General features: G+C 41.3%; 1 protein-coding gene across 16 annotated transcripts in view; it reads left to right on the top strand.

The window, feature by feature from the left end:
* RALYL (RALY RNA binding protein like) overlaps window positions 1–15,353 on the top strand; it is a 643,381-nt gene that overhangs the window by 509,880 nt on the left and 118,148 nt on the right. The gene's annotated exons all lie outside the window — the stretch shown is intronic.

The raw sequence follows: 15,353 nt of genomic DNA, 5'->3' as shown, positions 1-15,353 counted from the left end.
ATCCCTTCTTAAACATGGGAGACCAGAACTGCACACAGTATTCCAGGTGAGGTCTCACCAGTGCCTTGTATAACGGTACTAACACCTCCTTATCTCTACTGGAAATACCTCACCTGATGCGTCCCAAGACCACATTAGCTTTTTTCACGGCCATATCACATTGGCGGCTCATAGTCATCCTGTGGTCAACCAATACGCCAAGGTTCTTCTCCTCCTCCGTTACTTCTAATTGATGCATTCGCAGCTTATAACTAAAATTCTTGTTGTTAATCCCTAAATGCATCCCTAAACCCTTACACTTCTCACTATTAAATTTCGTCCTATTACTATTACTCCAAGGTCATCCAGATCCTCCTGTATGATATCCCGGTCCTTCTCTAAATTGGCAATACCTCCCAGCTTTGTATCATCCGCAAACTTTATTAGCCCACTCCCACTTTTTGTGCCAAGGTCAGTAATAAAAAGATTAAATAAGATTGGTCCCAAAACCAATCCCTGAGGAACTCCACTAGTAACCTCCTTCCAGCCTGACAGTTCACCTTTCAGTATGACCCGCTATAGTCTCCCCTTTAACCAATTCCTTATCCACCTTTCAATTTTCATATTGATCCCCATCTTTTCCAATTTAACTAATAATTCCCCATGTGGCACCATATCAAACGCCTTACTGAGATCTAAGTAAATTAGATCCACTGCGTTTCCTTTGTCTAAAAAATCTTACTTTCTCAAAGAAGGAGATCAGGTTGGTTTGGCACAATCTACCTTTTGTAAAACCATGTTGTATTTTGTCCCATTTACCATTAACATCAATGTCCTTAACTACTTTCTCCTTCAATATTTTTTCCAAGACCTTGCATAATACAGATGTCAAACTAACAGGCCTGTAGTTACCCGGATCACTTTTTTTTCCTTTCTTAAAAATAGGAACTATGTTAGCAATTCTCCAGTCATACCGTACAACCCCTGAGTTTACAGATTCATTAAAAATTCTTGCTAATGGGCTTGCAATTTCATGTGCCAATTCCTTTAATATTCTTGGATGAAGATTATCTGGGCCCCCCGATTTAGTCCCATTAAGCTGTTCGAGTTTCGCTTCTACCTCAGATATGGTAATATCTACCTCCATATCCTCATTCGCATTTGTCACACTACCATTATCCCTAAGATCCTCATTAGCCTTATTAAAGACTGAGGCAAAGTATTTGTTTAGATATTGGGCCATGCCTAGATTATCCTTAACCTCCACTCCATCCTCAGTGTTTAGCAGTCCCACTTCATCCTTCTTTGTTTTCTTCTTATTTATATGGCTATAGAACCTTTTACTATTGGTTTTAATTCCCTTTGCAAGGTCCAACTCTACTTGACTTTTAGCCTGTCTCACTTTATCCCTACATGTTCTGGCCTCAATAAGGTAGCTTTCCTTGCTGATCCCTCTCATCTTCCACTCCCTGTATGCTTTCTGCTTTTTCTTAATCACTTCTCTGAGGTGCTTGCTCATGCAGCTTGGTCTACAACTCCTGTCTATGAATTTTTTCCCCTTTCTTGGGATGCAGGTTTCCGATAGCTTCTGCAGCTTTGACTTAAAGTAATCCCAGGTCTCCTCTGACTTTAGATCCATAAATTCTTCAGTCCAATCCACTTCCCTAACTAATTTCCTTAATTTTTGAAAGTCAGGCCTTTTGAAATCAAAAATCCTAGTCGCAGATTTATTTTTATTTATCCTTCCATTCAGTTTGAACTGAATTAGCTCATGATCACTTGAACCAAGGTTGTCCCCTACCACCATTTCTTCTGTGAGGTCCTCACTACTCACCAAAACCAAATCTAAAATGGTATTCCCCTTTAGTTGGTTCAGCTGATGGATTCCTTCATCAAGTAGTTGCTATTGCATCTAGGAAAATCTGAGCCCTATTATTATTACTAGCACTCGTCCTCCAGTCTATATCAGGGAAGTTAAAGTCTCCCATGATCACGCAATTTCCATTAGTATTTACTTCATTAAAAACATTAAAGAGGGCTCTATCCATATCCAAATTAGATCCCAGTGGTCTATAGCACACCCCAAGCACTATCACAGGGGAGGCTCTAGTAGTTTTCTTCCCCAATGTGATTTTTGCCCAGACGGACTCAGTCTTATCCATTCCATCGCTTCTTATTTCTTTACAGTCTACCTCATCATTGATATACAATGCTACTCCACCACCTTTACCTTTATTTCTGTCTTTCCTAAACAGCATGTACCCTTCAATAGCTGTAGTCCAGTCACGACTACTATTCCACCATGTTTCTGTTATCCCTATAATATCAGATTTCACTTCCTACACCAGTAGCTCTAGTTCCTCCATTTTGTTACCTTGGCTCCTCGCATTGGTGTACAAACATCTTAATTTTTGCTCTTTGGCTTCGCTCACATTCTTTACCCGATTAGGCACGGTCATTCTACAGCCAGTATGACGTATTAGACTGGTATCCACACTGCCCTTCCTCCTTATGTCCATTCTCCTACCCATGGCTGTGTCCTTTCTTACTTTGTTTTCTTCCCTCTCAATGCTAAAATCCGGCTTGGAAATTATCTGGACATCTCCCAACCATCTCCCCCAGATTCCTAGTTTAAAGCTCTCTTAATCAGTTGTGCCAGCCTCCATCCTCAAAGTCTATTTCCTTCCCTACTCAGATGAAGTCCATCCCGAGAGAACTGTCCTCTGTCCATGAATGCCTCCCAGTGGCCATACATCCCAAAGCTCTCCTTATAGCACCACTGCCTGAGCCATCTGTTGATAGTCATAATCTTGTCACACCTTTGTTACCCTTCTCTAGGAACAGGCAGAATCCCACTGAAGATCACCTGAGCCTCGATTTCCTTAAGCGTCTTCCCCAGCCTGGCATAGTCTCCCTTGATACATTCCAGCGAGAATCTACCAGTATCATTTGTTCCCACATGAAGGATAATTAGGGGATTCTTTTCCTCTCCCTTTAGGATCCTTTTCAACCTCAGGTCTACATCCTGTATCTTAGCACCTGGAAGACAGCACACCCTTCTATTCTCTGGATCAGCTCTGCTTACAGGCCTGTCTATTCTTCTCAGTAAGGAGTCCCCAATCACGTAGACCTGCCTTTTCCTGGTGATGGTGCTATTCTCCAGTCTATCCCCTGTTCCCTCTGGCTGCAAGTTCTTTCCATTCCTATTCTCCCTTGTAATCCTCTTCAACCCATCCTGTATTCTCCTGGGGCTCAGATTTGGTGTAGCCTCCATTGACTTTTCCTCTTTTCCTATAGGACTAGCTGCTCTTCTCTTCTTTCTTGCCGTTCCACCTTCAGTGACCACCTGCTGATCCCCTTCTTCATTTTCCAACTCTGCAAGCCTATTCTTGAGCTCTATTTCTCCTTCACTAGCCCATCTTTTCCTCTGCCTGGCTCTCTTAGTCAGATGCTTCCACTGTCCACTTTCCTCACCCAGTAGTCTCCCCTCAGAATTCTTCAGTCCTACTTCCATCTGCAAGTCTGAGCTTTTCCCTTCAGCTGCCTCATGTCTTTGCTCCATAATCCACTCAAACCCCTTCTAAACTCAGCCAGACTTTCCACCTGCATCTCCAATCCCCAGATCTTTTCCTCCATCAGCTCTATCAGACGGCATTTCATGCAGACAAAACTCTTACCAGGTACCCCCTCCAGGATCATGTACATACCGCAGCTTCCACATCCAGTCATCGTCATTGTGTCTTCCGCTACATGAGTCACTCCCACTGCTGCCTCTGTATCTGTCATAGCCTTCCCACCTAAATCCTGTTAATCTGGGAAACACAAACCACACCAAAACACCACCACCCACAGCAAAAACAAGCACCACAATACAAACTCCCCCTCAAACTACCCTGTTTACAGCACTATTTGCTGGCTCCTGTGCCACTGCCTGACTGGCTGGCTACCTTTATAGGACCCCTAGTCAGAGAAGCCCCGCCCCCTAATCAGGGCTCAGCTTCTCTCCCAGCACAAAGCCCCTACAAGCCTCTACACATACAAATAATACAAATACAAAACCAAGTACAAATACCTTCTCCTCCAACAGAGCATTGGCAGGTCTGAAGGAGTTAATATGAGAGTCTCTTACTGCATCCCAGCTGCAATATTGAAAGTCACTGCTTCAGGCTAAGTGCAGTGCTGAGGCACTTAAACATCTATTCAACATTAAGATTTACCAGAAGCTTGTGAAAATAACTATCTTTGGTTACTGAAGAGGAACACCAGATAATTTGGTAGCTGCTGCCCTGTAGCAATTATTCTTGATCTGAAACACAAGCACTCTATCTTCTTTTTGTAAACAGCATCTTTATTGCTGTCAAGAGAAGGCAAAGGAATAAAGGAGTTCACTCAGCTCCTCACTATATGAAAAAGCTGCAAGCTTGGCTTGCATCTTCTGGGAGATAGAAGATAATGCCCACAGCTATTACACAAACTCCTTGTTTAAGACAGACCATGTCACTGTTGTGGCACATCACTCACTTGTGGACTGGTGCTACCTCACTAAAACCAACTACATGCTTCCTATTCATAATAACAGTGTAAAGTAATAATGCAAAGGGTACAATAATATTATGTGACAATCTCCGTGTGAACTTTTTTAGGACTGGCTATCCTGACATCCAAGGCAGTTTTGTTGCTCTCCAAAAGGCAAAAATAAATAAATGTCATGTGACATTCCCCCACCACCACCACCTCTGTTGTCTTATTAGACTTTATATACATCTATATTTAGGGGTAGGCAGGCTAGGCCCTACACAGATGCATGTGGGATGGGAACCCTGCTCTCTCGGTGATGGAGCAGCTCCAGAATTGCTGCACCAAAGGCTACTCCAGCCCAATTGCAGATCCCTGTGTGACAGATCCATGTAGTAGTGGATCTTCCAGCCCTAGCTTTTCTATGCCCCGGCTTCTGCTATCCCTGAGCGCTGCTGTGCGGAGAACTTGATTGGGCTCATACCATGCCAGGGAGGGACAATTCCAACACATCTTCAAATGCAAAGGCGCCCACTAGAGGGCAGGCAATTATATTTGCCCCATACTGTAGTTTGGCCAGTTGAGGTGCAGCCCTTGGTAACTGTAGAAGTTCTTCACCCTGGACCAAATCGTGTGGAAGGATAAGAGCCTCAAAGGCAATGAACCAGTGCACTTCCCTTTTGGGGTGAGAGGAAGGAGGTCTCCGCCTCTGTACACTGCAGATAATTGTTGCACAGTGGCTATCTGAGCCCCACTATGTGGAGCGTTTCAGGAGAGTCACCTAAGACATGGACAGGGAATGTGCTTCTACACAGGTAAAGGGTAGCACAGGGGATATGAAAACTATAGAAGCCCCAAGGCTGCAGTATCTGCCACAAAGCAGCTCTACTCTTCCTCTGCAACCTAAGTAGAGAATTCCATTTCCCTTCTGCATCTCCAGAGAGCCAACTTGGTGCAAGATCTGTTTTCTAAGTTTGTTTAGAAGGGTCAGGATTTTCTGTAGAACTGAATAAAGTTTTGGGGAGTGTGGGGTGAGGGAAGGGTTTCAAACAACAGCATGCCTGCCACTTTAGTTAATCAATGGTGTTAAGAAGAGATAGTTGAACAAAGCACTTTCTTACACTATTCAAAAAGGCAGCTCTTTCTGGTTGAAGAATTTACAATAGCTGTCATCTTAGTTAGTATAAAGAAAATTTCCAGCTACTTGCATGCAAATGCAGCGGATACACGTGAGCAAATTATTTTTAGCACTATAGGTGAGTAGCATGTCACACACCTTCATTTAATATTTTACAAACAATGTTTATTTGAGTTTGTAATTAATTTTCTGGGAAGTTTCTTCCTTCACAGCTCCAAAAATTTGGTAGAGTAGAACAAAGCCTAGACCCACTTATGGCAGTTGGCATTTCCCACAATTTAAAATAACTTAATTGCTTTCTTACTCAAGCCACATAAATGGTTTACTCTTATTACTAAGGGAGACAAGAAGTTGATGATCAAGACATCATTTGATCATTACTTGTTAAGTTCACTCCCTCTGGGGCACCTGGCATTGGCTACTGTCGGTAGACAGGATATTGGATTGGATGGACCTTTAGTCTGACCCAGTATGGCCATTCTTATGTTCTTATCATATACTGTCTAAATTTTGTAAGGTAGATAACTACTAAGTATAACATGACTTGGTTAAATTCCCTTTGATATAGTATATACATTGTTTGAAGTTCCCCACATGTGGCGCATTCTGGTTTTTATGACACATCATTGATTTCAAGCACTGTAATTAAATATTGTTTTGAAGTGGACATGCTGTGCAGATATCATTGTGGAGTTCCACATATGTTGTGTCTCAATGATTTACATATCTAATTTACTTAGTTTATGTGTAATTTGCTAGCCCTGAAACCTCAGGTATCTGGACAACATTATTAGCAACAAAGATTCCGTATTCAAAATTAGTTATCAATTCTGCTGATGGTGCATAAGACAGAAAATAATCTAGGTCCTTGTCTCATAGCTTTATTGGCTCCGCTGTTCTAAGAATAGAAAGTAGTAAACAACTATTTTATTCAGAAAAGCAATCAAATATGACTTTGAATACACAGAGATTTTGTTGAGTAATAATGTGCCTTTTTGCATAGTCATTTTTCTAAATATAGTAGTACCTTAATAATATTGTGGTGATAATGTTAAATACTACTGCTACTACTATATACTACATGATGAGTCATAACAATTCAGGAGCCTATGGGCTTGATCATTCCGTCAGAGAAGCAAACATGCATCACTATGTCTCTTGTCAAATTGCAAATGTATCCGTTAATTTTACAGCGTAAGCAGTGATGTTTATCTGTAGAGCCCTGTGTGGATACAAAACGTGTGTCCACATCCAACCCACAATCTGCAAACATGGTCCACGGATATCTGCAGATTTCAAGGCCTCTATTTATTTGCATTCCTGAGGGGAGAATCATTGACAGCAGGTACATCTTCATACTGTTGCCAACAGCTTTATTTGACACAAAGTTTATGATCTAATAAATGTAAAGGTCTCCTATGAATCTAATGATGGATGAACCGTGTTATCTCACAAGATTTCTATTTGGTCTAGAAACAGCATGAAATCATCTTTCCTGAGAAATGTTGACAAATTCACTGCTAATCTTAGAACTGGAAGTCAAAGCACACAGAACTGGAAAATAATGTGATGTGAAAAAGCAACGCTAACCTGCTTAGTTATTCATGTGCTGCTGAGCAGTGATGGAAACCATAGAATGCTAGAAATGTAGGCCTGCAAGGAACCTTGAGGTCATGAAGTCCAGCCCCCTGTGCTGATGAAGGACCAAGTAAAATTAGACCATCCCTGACAGATGTTTGTCTAACCTGTTCTTAAAAACCTCCTGTGATGGAGATTCCACAGCATCCCTTGGTAACCTATTGCAAAGCTTAATTACTCTTACAGTTAGAAAGACTTTCCTAATATCTAACCTAACTCTCCCTTGCTGCAAATTAAGACCATTATTTTCCTATCTTCAGTGGACGTGGCAAACAATCACAGTTCTCTTTATAACAGCTCTTCACATATTTGAAGACTGTTATTGGGTCCTCTTTCAGTCTTCTTTTCTGAAGACTTAACATTACCAGTGTTTTTAAACTTTTCCTCATAAGGTCTTGTTTCATAAACTTCTTATCATTTTTGTTGCCCTTCTCTGGATTCTTTCCAATTTATCCATATCCTTCCTAAAGTGTGATGCCCAGAACTGGACATAGCATTCCAGCTGAGGCCTCACCCGTGCCAAGGAGAGTGGGACAATAAGTACGACAGTCCTATTAATACAACAAATAATTATATTAGCCTTTTTCACAACTGCATCACATTGTTGACTTATTCAGTTTGTGATCCATTATAACCACCACGTCCTTTTCAGCAGTACTATCACCTAGTCAGTTATTCCCCATTTTGTAGTTGTGCATTTGATTTTTTCTTTCTAAGTGTAGTACTTTGCACTTATCTTTATTGAATTCATCTTGTTGATTTCAGATCAGTTCTCCAATTTGTTAAGATCATTTTCAATTATAATCCTATCCTCCAAAGTGCTTGCAACCCCTCCCAGCTTAATGTCATCTGAAAATTTTATAAACATACTCTCCACTCCATTATCCAAGTCATTAATGAGACTATTGACTAGTACCAGGACTGACCCCTGCAGGACCCCAGTAGATATACCCTCCCAGTTTGACAGCAAGCCATTGATAACTACTGTTTGACTGCAGTCTTTCAAGCAGTTGTGCACCCACCTTATAGTAATTTTATTTAGACTACATTTCTCTAATTTGCTTATGAGAATGTTATGTGGGACTGTCAAAAGCCTTACTAAAATCAAGATATAACACATTTACTGGTTCCCCCCATCCACTAAGTCAGTTATCCTGTCAACAAAGGAAATTAGGGCGGTTTGGCCTAGTATGTTCATGACAAAGCCATGCTGGCTGTTTGTTGTAACCCTATTATCTTCTAGATGCTTACAAATTGATTGTTTAATAATTTGCTTCAGTATTATTTCAGCTGTCAAAGTTAGGCTGACCAGTCCCTGGGTCCTCTCTGTTCCCCTATTTAAAGATAAATACTATGCTTGCCCTTCTCCAGTACTTTGGGGCCTCCCATCCTCCAAGAGTTCTCAAAGATAATTGCTAATGGTTCTGAGGCTGCTTCAGCTAGCTCCTTAAGTACCCTAGGCTGAATTTCACCAGGCCCCGACGACTTGAATTTCCCTAACTTATCTAAGTATACTTAAACCTGTCCTTTCCATTTTTGGCTTGTTTCCTTCCCCCTTGTTAAAATATTGTGTTAAGTATCTGCTCATCTTAACTTTCATAGTGAAGACTGAAGGAGAACAAGCATTAAACATCTCAACTTTCTTGTTGTCATCAATTACTAGCCCTTCTTCCCCCCTAAGTAGAGAACCTACACTTTCCTTTCTCTTGTTCCTAATGTATTTTAAGAATGTCTTCTTAATGCTTTTTATGTCCCTGGCTAGTTGTAACTCATTTTGTGCCTTAGCCTCTCATTTTGTCCCTACATGTTTGTGCTATTCTATTGTACTCCTCCCCAGCAATTTGTCCACGTTTCCACTTTTTGTAGGATTCTTTTTGATTTTCAGGTCATTAAAGAGCTCCTGATGGAGCTAATGGCCTCTTACTCATCTTCCTATCTTAGCTTCACATCAGGATAGTGTGCAGTTGTGCCTTTAATATTGTATTCTTGAGAAACTGCCAGCTCTCCAGATCTCCTTTTTCTCTTAGTTTTTCTTCCCATGAGACCTTACCTACCATTCTTAGTCTGTTAAAGTCTGCTTTTTTGAAGTTCATTGCCCTTCTGCTGCTCGCACTCTTTCCTTTCTTTAGAATCATGAAATCTGTCACTTCCATTTTGACCTGAATTGCTTTCCACTTCAGATTCACTACCAGTTCCTCCCTGTTAGTCAGAATTGAGACTAAAATGGCTGTCCCTCTCAATATTTCCTCCACTTTCTTAAACAAAAAGTTGCCCTGATATCTTTCAAGAACTTATTCGAAAATTTGTGTTTTGCTGTATTACTTTTCCAGCAGATGTCTGGGTAGTTAAAATTCCCCATTACTACCAGGCCTTGTGTTTTGGCTGTTTCTTTTATATGTTCCACAAATGCCTCATCCACCTCCATTTCCTGATCGGGTGGTCTATAATAGACCCCTAGCATGACATCATCCTTATTTTTTACCTCTTTTATCTTAACCCAGAGTCTTTCAACTGGTCTGCCTTTCACCTCCTTCTGGATTTCAGAACAAGTGTATCTGTTCTTGATGTATAATGCAACTTCTCTTCCCCTTTTATCCTGCCTGTCCTGAACAAGTGATATCCCTCAATACCAGTGGTTCTCAACTGTGGTCCACCGCTTCTTCAGGTAAAGCCCCTGACGCGCCGGGCTGGTTTGTTTACCTGCTGCGTCCGCAGTTTTGGCCGATCGCGGCTCCCACTGGCCACAGTTCGCCGCTCCAAGTCAATGGGCGCTGTGGGAAAAGCGAGGGCCGAGGGATGTTCTGGCCATCGAAGGGTCAGTCCTCGGGCTGGTTTTGTTCAATATCTTCATTAATGATCTGGAGGATGGTGTGGATTGCACCCTCAGCAAGTTTGCAGATGACACTAAACTGGGAGGAGAGGTAGATACGCTGAAGGGTAGGGATAGGATACAGAGGGCCCTAGAAAAATTAGAGGATTGGGCCAAAAGAAATCTGATGAGATTCAACAAGGACAAGTGCAGAGTCCTGCACTCAGGACGGAAGAATCCCATGCACCGTTACAGACTAGGGACCGAATGGCTAGGCAGCAGTTCTGCAGAAATGGACCTAGGGGTTACAGTGGACGAGAAGTTGGATATGAGTCAACAGTGTGCCCTGGTTGCCAAGAAGGCCAATGGCATTTTGGGATGTATAAGTACGGGCATTGCCAGCAGATTGAGGGATGTGATCATTCCCCTCTATTCGACATTGGTGAGTCCTCATCTGGAGTACTGCATCCAGTTTTGGGCCCCACAATACAAGAAGGATGTGGAAAAATTGGAAAGAGTCCAGCGGAGGGCAGCACAAATGATTCGGGGGCTGGAACACATGACTTATGAGGAGAGGCTGAGAGAACTGGGATTATTTAGTCTGCAGAAGAGAAGAATGAGGGGGGATTTGATAGCTGCTTTCAGCTACCTGAAAGGGGGTTCCAAAGAGGATGGCTCTAGACTGTTCTCAGTGGTAGCAGATGACAGAACGAGGACTAATGGTCTCAAGTTGCAGTGGGGGAGGTTTAGGTTGGATATTAGGAAAAACTTTTTCACTCGGAGGGTGGTGAAACACTGGAATGCGTTACCTAAGGAGGTGGTGGAATCTTCTTCCTTAGAAGTTTTTAAGATCAGGCTTGACAAAGCCCTGGCTGGGATGATTTAGTTGGGGATTGGTCCTGCTTTGAGCAGGGGGTTAGACTAAATGACCTCCTGAGGTCCCTTCCAACCCTGATATTCTATGATTCTATGCTCTTCCCCTTCTTGACCAGGTGGACCTCATCTCTTCCCATCAGACTCTCTTCCCAGAACAGCATCCCATGGTTGAGGAAGCCAAATCCCGCCCATCGACACTATCTGTGCATCCATGCACTCACCTCCAGGATACATATCACCCTGCCTGGGCCATTGTCCTCAGCTTGGAGGATGGACAATAACACAACCTTGGCCCCTTACTCCTCTTTCCCTGATTCCAGAATCCTGTAGTCACTGCTGATCTGCTGAGAGTCATACCTCGATATCGTTAGTGCCCACACAGATGTGAAGCATGGGCCTAGTGGTCAGAGGGATGGATGCTCCTCAGAAACCTTTTTGTAATGTCTCAGCTGCAGGCTTCAGGTAGACAGGTAGACTTCTCAGGCATCCTGTCAGGTCAGCAGTTTTTTCAGTTGCGGTCTTGTAGACACCAGTCAGTCGATCATATGTGTAATGATGACATATTTGTATTTCATCGAATTCAAGATGTTTCATAGATTTTACTGTCCCTTGCATGTGACCTGCCCTTACAATTTTCAATAAAAATGTTCTTTTTAAACTGATATTAGCTGAGAATATTAATATATAGATGTGCATATGTATATATATATTTTTTATTTAGATTGTCAACTCTGTGGGGCAGATAGCATTGTTTTGTTCTGTGTTTGTACAGCACCTAACACAATAGGGTCCTGGTCCATGACTGAGGCTTTTAGGCATTATCTTAATAAAAATAAGAATATGTGACAACAGTTAGTGAATTTCAACTGTCAATTTTCTTTTGAGACACAAGGTGATATCTTTGGTTGGATCATCTTCTGTTTGGTGAGAGAGGCAATCTTTCAAGCTGACACAGAGTTTTTCTTCAGGTCAGGGAAATATACTCAGCGTCACAGCTAAAAACAGGGTGGAACAGGTTGTTTAGCATAAGGAGTTAACACACATTTCAAGGGACATTTAAGGCAGACAGTTAAACTGATTGAAAAGAAAACCAATAACAGAAATAATAAATGGAAAAGCCCCATGGATGTGCCTTTTCTTCAAAATATTCCCTGTATTAAAAAGCAATTCTCACTATTGATATTGATACCATAATGCAATTCAGTTTTTCCAGGTAGTGCCTTTAGGGATTTATTTGCACCTGATGGTATCTTAACTGAGTCTGAGCAGCTTTCCTGCTGTGTTTTCTGATAATGTTATTTTTCTGACAGTATTTGGTTAAAACAAAAACATTCATCTGTATTGGATGAATTTGTACAACTTTATGAATGTAGGTCTATAATTAAATCACAAAGATAACACTGCTCTGTACCCAAAGGGTAAGGAAAAAAGATCTGAGAATTCTTTAGTGTTCAAAGTGACCTTGGTCAAAATTCTGGAAAAATAAATACATAAACCAATAAAAAAAAGAGGATGATAGACATGAGAAATATATGGAAATTAATGCTGCGACCTTAGATGTTTTTCAAAAGCAGATTATAAACATTGCATTTTTTCCCCAAAATTTGACTGAGTTTTAGGAAGAGATGGTGAAAGGCAGGAAAGTCAATGACCTAAAGCTGTCATATTAAAATAGCATGGAAGGGTTTAATTATAGTAAAGGTCATAGGATGAAATTTCCATTCCAATTCTAATACTCAGTTTTCCAGGAGGTAAATGGAAGTCCAACCCAGGTAACAATGATTCTCAATCACTTCCTGCAAAAGGGCCATGTGCACCCAGGAGGTGGGGATAAAGGGGACAGCTGGAGCATGGCCACGCAAGCTTTGGTTCTGCTTCTCCCCTCCCAATGCTTCACCAGGAAGCACCCCGGACTCAGGCTCTTCTCCCTCCCACCCAATCCCTCATCTTGAGGTGGCAGGTCTCCTGCTCTCAGCCCCAGGGTGGCAGCAACAGTGTAGAAGTAAGAGTGGCAATGGGGTGCTAAGGCTGCTATGAAAAGTGATGACAAATATTTCCTTACTTCTGCACTGCTGCACCCTTACTTCTAAGTCTGCTGTGAAAAGTGGTATTGACAAATATCCCTTTTCACATTGCCTCCCTCCTGTGCTGCTGCTGGCGTGTGCTGCCTTCAGAGCTGAGGGGCAGTATATGTACTTGTGGGGGAGACGGTGCACATAAATGACTACTGACACAAAGAAGAGGGGCCTGATCAAATAAGTACGAGAACCACTGATTTAGTGTAATGCCAATTCCAACACAGCACCGTTACTTGAAACTAGATCAGGCTGAAATTTTTCATGTGGAAATTTTTTCCAACCAAACTGATTTTTTTTTTCCCCTTTCTGGGAAACTGTCAGTTCCAGACAAAAAAATATTAGTTTTTCTATTGCAGATCTTGAAATGAAAATTTTCATTTTAAATCAATATTTTAAAATGAAACAGTATTTAAAGTAAAAATTTATTTAAAATATTCATTTTGATGAGAAATTATTGAAATGGTATGAAACATCCAGTGGGCAATCCAATATTTTTCAACTAAAAATTTTCAAATAAAGATTTTTCATTCACAATTTAGTCTTCTGAGCAGCTTACTCTGAAACTAAACAAATTTCTGTGTGGGAAGCAAGTCAAAGATATAAAGAGTTTTATTTTAACTGTTGAATTTACCAAGGAAAGTTTGATGCCTAAGACTTTCTGGGCTATGTGCCAGAGACCAAGTCTGCTCTCTCTACAGGTGGTCTTCCCACACTACTGCTTTCCACTCTGCTGTCCTCTAATCTGAAGCAAAGTCCTTATCAGGACAATAAGAAAAGGAGTATTTGTGACACCTTAGAGACTAAAAAATCAGGACAATGTGAGTCCTTGAAAGCTTTCAGAGTAGCAACCGTGTTAGTCTGTATCCACAAAAAGAAAAGGAGTACTTGTGGCACCTTAGAGACTAACAAATTTATTTGAGCATAAGCTTTTGTGAGCTACAGCTCACTTCATCGGATGCATTCAGTGGAAAATACAGTGGGGAGATTTATATAGACAGAGAACATGAAACAATGGGCGTTACCATACACACTGTAAGAAGAGTGATGAGGTAAGGTGAGCTATTACCAGCAGGAGAGTGGAGAGGAGGGAGAGGGGAGAAACCTTTTGAAGTGATCATCAAGGTTGGCCATTTCCAGCAGTTGACAAGAATGTCTGAGGAACAGCCAGGGGGGAGGGTGTGGAAACATGGGGAAATAGTTTTACTTTGTGTAATGACCCATCCACTCCCAGTCTTTATTCAAGCCTATGTTAATTGTATCCAGTTTGCTAATTAATTCCAATTCAGCAGTCTCTCATTGGAGTCTGGTTTTGAAGGTTTTTTGTTGAAGGATTTGTCACTTTGTCACTTCAGTGTAAAACTGCTGTAACTCCACTGACTTTGTTGGCATTATTCCTGATTTATATTGGCGTAAATACCAGGCGAATTAGTCCCAGTATGTATAATGGTGTCACAAAATGTCTTTGCTGAGGTGAAAGGGTTACTTCTCCACATGGCTTCCACCATGATGTCCAATTTCCTGGAAAAATACCTTATTTATATAAGATAGCCCAAACTGCTTTCTGTTTAAAGCAGAGTTAAAGGCTCTGTGCATGAAATTGCAGGAGCCTTCTATTTCCACAGCTGTTGTGTAAGTATGGGTATAACCATTTTAGTCAGAGCATTCCCAACAGAATAGGCTGTGATTTTTCCTTCATTGGTAACTGTCACTAGAACTAAAAATGGATTTATGAACATTTTCTATTGTGCCCTCATCAGATTAGCTCTGTCCTTGTTTACGACTCCCAGGAAGGGCAAAGAGAGTACAGTAAATAGATCCAGGGTGGGTAATGACTTCTCACATGTCAGACATTAGAATATTTTCAGGATCACTGTACACTCTTGGGGTAAGGGAATGGAGATACACTATGAAGTATACAAGGCTTCTAGCATTTCACTGAAATGCACAGAGGATGTCTGAGACAGTAACTGTTTAGGATAAAATTATATATGGAAATTACAATGTATTTCCTCCTTTGTCAATTACACACATTTAAAACAATAAAGTACATTTTATGAAGATAACTTGCCCTCAGAACTTTCTCTACTTCCTCTAAAGGGTTGTGTTTGGGAAAAGTAGTTTTACATTGCAGTTCAATTTATTTTTTGAGGAAGACAGAGATTATGGCAATCTGTGGACCAGATTGTGGTGCATAGGGACTAGTCAGAATCACACCTTGTGTTCCCTGAGTAAAAGATCCATTTCAAGCTAGCACCACAAAAGTATTTGTTTAACTCTAAAAGGGACACCAGGAGGTGGGGGACATGGACCCATTGCCATA

Source organism: Caretta caretta, chromosome 2, assembly GCF_965140235.1.
Source record: "Caretta caretta isolate rCarCar2 chromosome 2, rCarCar1.hap1, whole genome shotgun sequence".
Lineage (NCBI taxonomy): Eukaryota > Metazoa > Chordata > Testudines > Cheloniidae > Caretta > Caretta caretta.
This window is presented reverse-complemented; position numbering and strand designations above follow the sequence as displayed.